Genomic DNA, 12,177 nt, shown 5'->3' with positions numbered 1-12,177 from the left:
AGGATTTGGGCAATCCGGTTCGGACTAAGACAGCCTTACTGCTGAGACAATGAATTCAACAGCTGGCTGGATATCGACTCAATTTCTGTTGAGATGCATATCCAATAATGAGCTTCGGTTCTGCTTGCCAAGAAAGTTTGGAACGGTACACCTTGTTCTGGCTTGCATTACCACTGCAGGATGTGTCGGTTGCAAGAGCTGTGTCAGCTCCTAAAGTAGTGTGACGACAGGAAAACCGTTACAATAAAATGGCCCATGACAAAAATAAATTTGACACCCTCTGTGTTAAAAAGTAAGCGATGGCAAGCCTCACTCTGCTTAACATGACAGATGTGACCTTTTACCCATGACGATGGTCATGTTGACCTGTGCTTCACAAAGCGACTCCCTCAGTAAAGTAAGACTTGTGATACCTAAGTGTATTCTTTTGATTTATTATTCTGTCAATGGTAGTTGTCGCTTCTAGCACTGATCTTAAAAAAAAGAATCAAAATAGAAGATAGTTTGAAGGTCTGTTCTTTGCTGATTAAGTTGGGCATTTTTAATTAATTAAGTGAGGCTGCCAGTGTAGTTTGACCTTTTTGGGTTAGTTCAACATCATGTGTAAGGCTCATCATAGGATCCCAGTAATCCCTTGTCACTCTCACAAGGTTGCTTTTTAAGTTGGTCTGGTGCAGTATGTTGAAGCTGTATTCTTGTTTTCCCCCTTATTTGTCACAGTCTCCTCAACATTTTTCTATGAAGATAGTTTCTATACAAAACCGTCCATGCTTTTTAAAATCCCGTGAGAGACAGAGTTCCTGACATAACATCAGCAAGTTTGCTTTGAATGGATGTGTCGATTGTTTGCTCTATGTTTAGCCTATTTCCTTGTCTTCTTATCATGTTCCACCCAAACAATCGGGGCATGTGGCTCACAATCAACGAACTTGAATTTAACGCCCTCACACCGAGCGTATTTCAGTTAACTTGTGTTGGGGTACCTGCCAAAGTTTGTTTGTTGAATTAGTTGAAGGAATTGTACATCTGCAAGATTTTCTAAAAGGTCTTTGTTGGGCTCATACCTGAATGAAATCTCCACACGGTGACCTACCCCAAATGGATTTATTTGACAGCTGCTTTGCTACACAATACACTAATCCTTGCCTCGAGTAGAATGACATTCATGGAATAGAGCGCATCAAGAAGGTCTGTCAATGTTCAATGACTGTCCTCTTCCTTCATCCGTTGTCTTGTCACTGCAGCGTGCCGACCTCACACAAGGACACTTGCATAACACTTTCCACAGTGTTTACTTGCATTCAACAGCAGCTTCATCCTGCTGGCTCATGAGAAGCTGAAAGTGATGACCTTGCACTTACCTCAACTCCTCATTTAGCGGTAGTTAAACGCAGTGTCGTGCTGTATTTTTCATCCACATTGTTTACAACGAAAGAACGTGTTACGTGTTGTGATTAGGTTTGTCATGTTAATTACTATATTCATCGTTCGATGAATAAAATGGAAATTATAGTTTTTTTGTCTGGACTTGCATTGTCATTCACACGCGTGTTTACATTATGTGCCTTGAGTCATCGAGTGGAAAAGGATTTCCTTGTTTTGCCTGTTACTGATTGGCATCGATTAGCTATCTATCGCTCGCTTTATTCATAAAGTTAATAATTAAAAAAATACAAACAACAGCTTTTGGCATTTATATTGGTGTTGTTTTTCATCTAAGATAGTTATTGTTCTCCGGTGCAAATGTTCAATATTCTTAAATTGAAGTTGCTCTTCAAACAATGTATACTTTAATTATGTTTGCGCTAATATCACTGGCATTCATCGTCATTGTTCCTGGGAAAATATATCGGCCTAAATAAATTATCGTAACAAGCCTTATTGTGCTTGAAATAAAAAAGGTTATACCTGTGCCTACCAGACATTTTTATGGCCTTTCAGCATGAAAGCGCCTCTAAAATGTCAGGTGAAGTGGGTGTTGGAATTGCTGCAGCAGCCCGCAGCCTCTCTGCTCCCTCTCGGGACAAGAGGGCCTTTTCAAGGGAGACAGGAAGCCTTTAGGCGCCTCGCTTTGTGTTTATTGAGGTTGTCTCAGGAGAGTGAAAGGAAAGGATGGTGTGGTTGTGCAGCCGAGCAGCCTGGAGAAGGTGGTGTTGAGTAGGTGTGTCCACCACACAATTTCTTGCACAGTGGTGTAATTTTCCTCTGTGCTGCAGTGACAGCCTCATATGTTTTCATAATCGTCCATTATGCTACTGTAACTGGATACTAGACTGAAGAAAACAAGAAAAAAAGATTTCAACCTTGATCTGTGAGTTTTAGGCAAATGAGCAACACGAACATTGCTAGCTGTGATGATGCTGCAGTATGAGGAGCAATTGTTGTGCATTGCTGACGCAGGCATCTTCCAGATGATGTATGTATTTATTAAAATAGCATACGTACTTCCAGGCAGAGCAGATACATTGAACACGGACACTCACTTCACAACACCCTGTTGTCCACTCAGTTCTTCTTCCACAGTGTTTCGGCATGACATAACATGCTGATGAGGAATTTCAAACACAGCCACTGGCTGATAATTTGCTAACTCTGGAGACGAGACACTTCAGTAACAATTCTCCAGCAACACATTCCTCAACTAGATCATTTATTTACTCGCGCAGTCTGCTTTGAGACTTTCCATGAAATATTTTGAAAAGTAACAACGTAAATTTGTCAGAATAATGTTGGCTTGGTACTCGTTCTCTCCAAGATCATCAACCCCCTCACAAAATGCAAAAATAATTGAATAAGTGGGTAGTAATATTTTATTAGGACTGAATTATCATTCAGTACAGTGCATTCTTGGGTTATGAACTTATTTCATTCAATGAATGACCAGTGGTCGTGTTTGTAACCCGAAACATTCATGAACTGAGGAAACGTTTCCCATTAAAATGAAGCGAAATGCAAATGAATCCATTCCAGCACCTTACTTGCCTTTCGTCGTGTTGAGCCTAGTGAACACAATCGTTCGTAACCAGCGATTCCTATGTACTTATGGCCATTTGACTAATTATCCTACATAGAGTAATTAACAATCACTTAATTGACTCTGTCTCAATGTTTTGAACTGGTGTTTCCATGCCTGCTAGAAATGTAATGTGTAGAATTATACCGCCCGCAGGAGGTCTGTTAATGAATAGCTCAACTTTCCTATAATGAGCATCTTTATGCTCCCATTATTTTTTTTTCGGTAAGTAGTTGAGTCCATCGACGGAGCCTCCCCTGCTTCCATCCATTTGGTGCTCTCTATCTTGCCTCAGCTGCTGTAATACATGAATCCATCATCACCTCTCGACACTTCTTCCACATCAGGTGATAATAGACCATTGTACCGATCCCCAGTGCCTTGGACCCAATCCTAATTCTATTTTAGATAAGATTTTAAATGATCTCGCTGCACTACCACACCTCGATCCATATCCAATACCGTCAGCCAATCAGATATGTTTCAAAGAATCCTTTGGAGAGAACATCAGAGTTGAAAATGAGATGACCTTAATAAAGAGCGAGAGTTATATTCAAAATGTTGGCAAATCTTAAATCTAATAGACATTCCAGTGCATAAGGGGCTCTCATCATTTCGAGATGTACTGATTTGACCTTTCCATATGTTTATCTGCTACCAAAGGAGTTTGCATGCTTTTATGTTATAGTTGTATGTATTTTTTTCCCCATAGCCTTGAGTATAATGTGTCTGGCATGTTCTCAAGTTTCCTCAATAATAGCTGAAAGGCCCGCATTGACATCTGGAGCTTTCACTGTCATGACTATCCCAAGCCGAAACTGAGATGTTTTTACCCAGTTTTTGTGTTTACAAGAGTTGACACCCATATTCTTTATCCAAACATTCGTTTTCCTTTTGTCACAGTTACAGCCCAGGGTCATGCGATGGCTGTTGCTTTGTCTCGAAATCCATCTGCTTTCAAACTTTTACTGACTGAGATATGAACAATTTGAAATCAAACAATGGCGTCAAAATAATTAGCAGGGTTTGTTATTGCCTAAAGATGTCACAAGATGGCAGTAAAGCACCACTTTTGTCTAAACAAAGCTCCTCAACTCGCTTCAAATAGTGCTGAAGATATTCTGTGCACAAGAACTGCACATTTACATTACCAGTTTGTGTTTTGGATTACTAATCTATTGGCCACCTTTTGGTCACATGCCTGCTCTTCACTTCTTTGTCCAAACGTTCTTGGGCGTGACCACTTCCCAGCCCTCAATCTGTTCCAGTCTTGGTGAAACCCAGACAATGGCGCAGTTTCCTCTCCAGTAAGGAGATGGCTAGATCTCGTCTAGTCATCTTTGTTCAGGCGGCCCTGTCGTTTATTTCTTTATTTTTCCATTGTGAGCTGGGCTAAAGGATACTCGCACCGCTGAGATAAAAGTAGTACAAAGAGGATTTTTTTTGCTGGAGTGTATTCAGTCTGAAATTATGTAGCTGACATCTGAAAACAACCATGCACCGTTTAATTTTCTTATTACCATATATCTGAAAATCTTGATGGAAAAAAGATATCAATGAGCGACTTCCACACGCTAATTTCCAACCATGAGTCACAAATCATAAAACCGGTTGATACATTTCTTCCATTTCAGCCATATCAGAAACATCAGCAAGTAACTCTGGAATTTCCCCGTGTGGGACAAATAAAGGCAAATAGCTCATCTAATCTTAACCCTAACATATGTTACAGTTTAAGGAAAATTCCATTCAATAACACAGTCCCTTCATTGTACTAGTATTATTTAGTCTGTTGTGTATGCATTAAAAAAAAAAAATGCAATGCTATCAGGAATCTGATTGTATTCATCATAAGCTTTAGCCAAGGACATTTTCTTTCTTCCATCTTGTCTGGTTCAGCAGACTTGTCTGGTGAAATAACAATTTGAAGTTGAGTATGTACCTTAGTGAGAAATTCAGACCATTTTCTTGGAAAAGGGAGTCCCCCAAACCTCTCCTTTCATCCTTAACCACCCGTGTGTTGTTACTGTGTGAATGTGAGGGCCTGGGAGAGTGCAGACTCCAGTTATGTAACATCCCTCGAAACACAACGAGCACACTAATGTGATGTGACTCGTGCATCTAAGGATCTTGTCAGTGCTTTGCAAATCATTGTCATGTCTGCTGACCTGATGACGTCTTTGTTGTGGCTTCTGACTTCCACGCCCTTGCGTGTCATGCAGACTATTTTTACTTACTTAATTGTCCATACATGGATCGGTTTGACTTGCATCACATGCTCATTCAAGTGAAATGTCTCTGAAATAGTCACGTTTCCATTGTTGGAGGGAAATTTTAGTCATATCCTGAGGCGTCTTGTTTGTGTATTAGTTGCGTCTGGGAATGAGTTAAGTATTAACATTCCCTTCTGGCCTTGCTCCATGCCTAAATGCCTTCACTTGGGAGTTAATGAGCTGCATCCAGGGGGGCACAGCCATACTGGAGTAAACACAACTCTACGCAAACTTTTCTGATTAGCGCTCTGTTTTTTTTAGTCGCAACTCGATGCGAGTTTAAACCAAACTAGCATTGCTTTATGCGTTTGTAAATTTTGGTCAATCTCAGTGGCTGTGAAAAGAGAGCTCTGTTCATTCCCGAGCCCTTATGCCTTGTACCATCGTGCTCCACCTCACACGCACTTCCTGTGCAAACATGGGCGCTACCCAAAATGCTTTTTCTCCACCACCTCCTCTTTGCTTCCTGACTCCATCCTGTATTTCATGAGGATCTTTCACCGCGCGCACTCGTGCCAACTGCTGTGCCCCAGTGCAAACTCTGGCATGTTTGACGACAGCCCAGCCGCCATTTTTAGTTTCCATTGATGCCATGAACTCTCCTTCAAAGTGCAAAATGCTCCCTATGCTCCCCTCTTTTCAGAGTTCTGCCATAGTCCTTCCACAGCAGCAGATTCTTCTTAAGAACGTGCAGTTTTTTTTTTTGGGTTGTTTACTTGTATGTATATTGTGTACTATGTCTTGTCACCGTGGGATAGTGGGAACGTAATTTCGATTTCTTTGTGTCTTGGCATGTGAAGAAATTGACAATAAAGCAGACTTTGACTTTGACCCAAACATCTGAACTTATTTTATCGTTCTAGACTTAAAAATGACTTCTGGAGAAAAAAAATAATCTCAAAACAGACTCTGTAGTAATTTTAAAAGTATTTTTGGGACACCTGCCTACCTATGGGCCTCCGAGAACCGAGAAGCTGTTCTTGCTCGTTTATTCCCAATCAAAAGAACAGTGTGCACTCCCATTTTTTGACAGCAGGTGTCAGCATTGCTCCCACACCTAATTTGTCAGTGACTTGATCACGCCTGAAAAGGTTGTTCCTTACCATTGCAATCCACATTTGCCTTGTAAACATCTGGAAGTGAAATTTCAAGGCTATGTTTTGCGTTTGTTAAGAAATGTTCTGAACTTTATCAGCACCAGCCAATGAAGACAGATTAGCATATGTCAAGTTTCTGTGTGCCAAGGTCATGCAGTCTTCCCATGAAATTCTGCATTCTTTCCACTTTTTGAGGGATTTCCTGTGTTCTGGGGAACCTTTTTAATTACAATAAAATACAAGACTTTGATTTTTAATTTTAAATCAAAGGCAGAGTAGAATTCGTCCATCCAGTTATGTACTGCTTTTCCAGATTGGGTTGTAGGAAAGACCTGGTACACACATTTGGATGGAGATAGACAGACATTTCCACCCATTTACTTTGCTTTTGGCCTTTTGCAGAGCCATATACTGGCTCCCCTGTAAACATCTGGGAAGTGCACCAGAGGTCACCAACCCGAGGTCACCACCTCTCCTCCAACTTGACCGCTATCTGTTTTTGTTACATGACAGCCGGTGTTTATCTTTTCAACTTGACGACCGATAAATTAGACCAGCCAGGTGGGCAATTGTGGGATACATCGAGACTCGCCCGGTTAAGGAATGTGGAAAGGAAGAACGGGTGTGTGTCCAGGGCATGCTGAGACAACTCCCACATTGGGCTTCTCCTCATCCCATCATTACATTTACTGTCAGCTTTGTCCACTCAATGTTTCACTCCCTTCAGTGAACTATGGTACTGGAGTTAATAGTAATTTCCTCTTTCTCTCTTCCCTTTTCCATTCCTATATTTAATTTTTCATCCATCTTATATATTATATTTCTCATCTTCTGTCTTTTCATTTTGCTAAATGTCCCAGTTCATGGTCTAGTGTTGAGGGAGCCTGGTGCGGTCCTGTTCGATTGAAGCTGATGCCAGAAATTCTCTTGCTACAGTTTCATATCCCCAAATCAAAACTAGTGGAAATCATTTTATTTATATATTTTTCAATGATTATCCTAGCTAGATGTCAAACAAGATAAGCCATATACCGTAAGACATTTTGCTTTTGGTGCTCGCTACTCCTTGTCTCTATGATGAGGGAGCCATGACATGTGTCAGCATGCAGCCCTTCCCTACCTACAGGAATGCAGAGCAAAGAAATGAAGCCAGGGATGAAATGGTGCACAGACGGTGAGGCCCAAAGGTGGGGAGGACTGATTTGATTTGCTGAAAGGAAAATTGGAGTGTCATGTTTTTTTTTTCCCTCACCTAATGCCTGATTAATGTTCACTGCTGTTTTGTGTACTACTTAGTGCCTGGAGCAGAGGTGTGAACGTGTTGGTATGATCGTTTCTCAGTGCGTTTTTTACTCTCAGACATTATGACGCTACTGCTCCTTGTAATCGTATCCTCAGAATGATACCTTAACTCTCTAAAGAATACTCCATATTCAATACTCCATATTCAATTTGAAATACAGTACAGTGCAGTAGCGCACACATTTTACTCCAGAAGTAGTTAACAGGAAAATACTTTGAGCATCGATCCTCATGCATATGAATATTACAGAGCCCTTCTTGCAAATTACCTGGTTTCGCTTGGATTAGCACAGAACCAAATACCGCTGCAAATATACGTGTATATATAACATATTTCATGCCCTTGCTGACCTTTCGAGAGGCCCATAGAAAATACAGGGGCTCTAAAGACCTTCAGTGTGCAGTGTTTTCTCTGGCTAAGACCTTGCCTAAACACACTACACACACCCAAAATGCAGACCCAAGGGAGCCATGGGGGAAGCATGCATGCTTTGGCTGGAATAAGAAGTCACATTTTAAATTATTTGTGTGTTTGTTATTGAGCAACATTTCACAATATCTGCTCCATACTTTTCAGTGAAATTTGGAATGTGTGACATATACTATATTTTTCTTTGAATGTATGAAACGTTTCACACATGTAGTTTAAATATCCTCTTAATGGTCTTCGTAAATGCTCCTGATGTTTGTGATTGGCTGGACATGGTAGCTGCTTAGACGTCATTATGTCCCAAGGCGTACGTGTTGCAAAAATGGCCTGAGTCCACTGTGGTTGTTTCCATGAGGTGGTTTGACCACTTTCATACCTAACCTGTTGAGCCACCCAGTCATCTCTCTTCACAGAAGTTGGAGTGCATTTACTGTATAGTGGTGATGTTTATTTAAAAAAGAATGAAAACAAAACTATTTCATGTCCTTAGCTTTTTAATTAAGTGTCATGTGTCAATCGTTCTATCCTGTCTCACTGGATCGACAAAGTTTTGCCAGAGTTGTTAACATTCCAAGATGGTGTATTCATTTCAACACGCACGTCTTAACTGTGGTGTTTTGACGTCAACGATTTGAATTGCTCACATTGTTTTCCACTGCGGCCTGTTTGCTTTGTACTGTAGTCCATTAAGCAGAGCAATCATTTTTGGTGTTTTGCATGCAGTATTTGAAGCTCAATGCCATCATCTGTTGCAAAGGGGCGGATCTCATCTTTTGCATGAACTGATTTTGTTCTTGTTGTCGTTTTAAACAGTGCACTGGTTTTCTGGTAAATTTCCAGTACCCAATGTTTAAAAAAAAAAAAAAAAAAAAGTTCTCTTTTCCCTTCATTGTGTCATTTAACTCATTTTTCTTTATGATGTAATTATTCTCTCAATGTTTTGACTACAATTTTTTTATCCCGTCTCAATTTTCCCTGCTGATTAGAGTGTTTTGTCAATGTCTGCCTTGTCCAGTCATTCCTTTCAGCATACATGCTTGTTCTATTTCAGGATGCATGTGAGGAAGCAGGTATACATCATACAATATACAGTAACATCTGGTGTGGGTAGAATGGGTGGCGAATGTGTGATGCCATGTCTCGTCTGGACTGAGGAAAGAAAGGTAATTGTGTGAGTTGGGCCAAAAAAAAAAAAAAAGTGTTTGCCTGACAATGGAATGTGGGTGTAAGTTTCCATCCACGTCAGATGTTGCGTAAGACTTTGCAGAGGGGTCCAAATGTGTAGTTCTATAGCACCATTCATGTCGGCACTTCCACTTTTAGCCTCCAGCCAACAAAACCTGACATGGGACAGGCCTGGTTGTATACCGTGTTACCTTTTTTTTTTTTTTTTTTTTTTTAAAGCAAAACCTTGAAAACAGACCATTATGAATGATTTACTCATGATCATTTAACGTGGAGTCACACATTCCCCCCCAGTGACCTCTTCTATTTGCCTGATGTTTACTCCGTTAGTGAATACCAACACTTTCTTTAAATCATTTTCAGTAATCAGACATTTTTTAATCCAAGCCAGCTATGTATAAATGATTTTCCACTGGTAAAAGGGTAAAACCAACTTGTGTATCCAACTGCTACCAGTCATGCAATAGAATGAGTCATGGCTCCCTGTAAATACATCATCTTTTTGTTCAAGCAAAAACAATTCCAGATTTCACACATTTGTGACTAAACTGGAAAAAGTTTTCATATTTTATTTTTTTATGACATTTTTTTTGTGGTTGACTGTGAGATTTGAAAAATACCTTGGCTCAACAAAGGCTGGTAAACACGGATCAAATAATTCATTCATTTATATTCTGAATCGCTTATCCTCATGAAGGTTGCAGGCGTGTTGCAGCAGTTTGTTCCGACATTTCGGAATAATATTATATATAATAAAATAAGAATTTTCTGAATAATACTGATCAGGCAATAGAGCGGGTCGTTCAAAGCTTCCTCTGCCCAAGACACTTCACACACCTTGCCTCGGAGACTACAGATGAAAAATAGCCCTCTGGCTAATTTAGGTCCACCTACAGAAATGGTCATTTATGTACACAGTCCCTGTCAAACAAATTATTAAATTATTATTGAATTATTTATGAACAAAATAAAATAATGAGCCAGTCCTCTGTTCTGGGCTACCACTTCATGGGTTGTGCAGCTCCACCCAGCAATGCCACCCTACCCTTACCCAATCTGGTAAGCAGGAAGAGAGCCAGTCATGCAGGATGACGGTGCAGCGAAGCACCTGTCACTCCCATTGTCCCTTTGATTTTGTTTCAGATAGTGTCATTGGCCCACATGGGGCTTTTTCTGTATATACAAACATGCACCGCCTCAGACGTTCCGACAGTAATTATGCTCAACTGACATGTTTGCAAATACTGCATCCACCCTCATGATCTCTTTTATCTCCTGAACTTCCTGTACCACCCACATACTTGGGAGTGCACATACTAGCTTGTAAGATCCCAAAGATTAGCGCGTCTTTTTCTGGGTCCACTTTTCCCTGACTTAGCCCATAATTTCACCATAAATTTTGTCCGAGTAGTTGACAAAAACACAAAGTAATGGTCGAGGAGAACGGGATGTCAAGAAAGTAATTAGGCAGTAATACTATCTACATTAAATGTATTATTTTGCTATTTGAACAGATGATTGATGTAGCTGTAACGTCAGAATAGTCGTCACGCGTGCTGTTGCATGTTGGAAATTCCGCCTCCGCATCCTCATTCATCCAATCACAGATTTAATTAATTGACATGGTGAAAGAAGTCAAGATCATGTCACGTAGGCACATCTGTTAGCCTGCTTCCACCATGTATCCAGAAAAACAGTGACACAACCTGGAAATATGCATACCTAGCCTCTGTCCATTGATTACGCCACAGCGCCAGTCAACAACATAAGACAATTCTGAAACTAACATACTTTGACAGCGACCGTCCAAAAAGGCATTTTGAGTGGACTGCACATTATTTTCGGTCAATTAAATCCACAGTCCATTGGTTCCAAGTCCATTAAATAAAGTTCCAATGATAATTTATGAGACGTTAAGGAGTATGATTAAATAACTATCTAATTCCCATCCCTTCTTTAGAACTTATCAATGGGTTAGTGCTGGATGCAACTTATAAAGAAATAGTTTTCATGTTACCTCAATTAAAAAAAAAAGTCTGTAAATTAAATAAATAATGTTGTATACATTCTCAAACATGCACAGAAAACTACAAATATTCAAAGTAAGTCACCCTTTGCTCTCATTCAGGCTTTGTTTGATTACCTTTCTGGTTTTTCAGTGTTGACATGCTCGAACACGCCTGACTTCTAATCATCCTGTCACTGTGGGACTCCAGGTGAACTTCACAAACAGGAGAAATTTCACTGCAGTCTCACATGTATGTTAGTTCGCTCTAGTTCACACACCACCAATAGTGACACATTTGAAACCACTTATCATGAGCATTGCTTTTTCAGACATGTTATTTATATCCTTGCTCACGACAAGGTTGCTTTACTGTGTTATTTTAGGAGCTTAGTGGGACATTAGTCCTTCAATGTCACTGGCACTGGAATTAGGAGTCACCATGTGCAATCATAACTCGTTGCATTTGGCTTGTAGTTTTTGTAAACATTTGTGAATTAAATCCAGCAACGCTACTATTTATATATTTATTTATTCATTTACTTGTTTATTTGCTTGATTATGATCCTCTTTTACAGCGTTACTACTTGTTGATGTATTCAATACAGGGGTGTCAAACTCATTTTTTTTCGCGGGCCGCATTGTAGTCATAGCTTCTTTCGGAGGGCCATTATGACTGTCAACCCAAATAAATGTATGAGCACCTCATATTATAAAAGCTACAAAGCAAACTGTCAAATAACTCGTTTTCAAATCAGATGAATAAAACTGGTCAAATATTTAAAAAAAGATATTATTAAAACTGAAGACAATTTGCAATTCTAGTAATGACGCACGAATTTGATGCACAATTTGTCTTCGCGGGCCACATA

The 12,177-nt window shown here is 40.0% G+C and overlaps 1 protein-coding gene across 3 annotated transcripts in view; it reads left to right on the top strand.

Moving 5' to 3' along the window:
* Positions 1 to 12,177, top strand: part of mob2a (MOB kinase activator 2a) — a 42,186-nt gene that overhangs the window by 16,499 nt on the left and 13,510 nt on the right. The window lies entirely within an intron of this gene.

The sequence above is a fragment of the Syngnathus floridae genome, chromosome 6 (assembly GCF_059516105.1).
Source record: "Syngnathus floridae isolate MCC-2025c chromosome 6, RoL_Sflo_1.0, whole genome shotgun sequence".
Lineage (NCBI taxonomy): Eukaryota > Metazoa > Chordata > Actinopteri > Syngnathiformes > Syngnathidae > Syngnathus > Syngnathus floridae.
The sequence above is the reverse complement of the archived record's forward strand: the minus strand, read 5'-3'. Positions and strand labels throughout refer to the sequence as shown.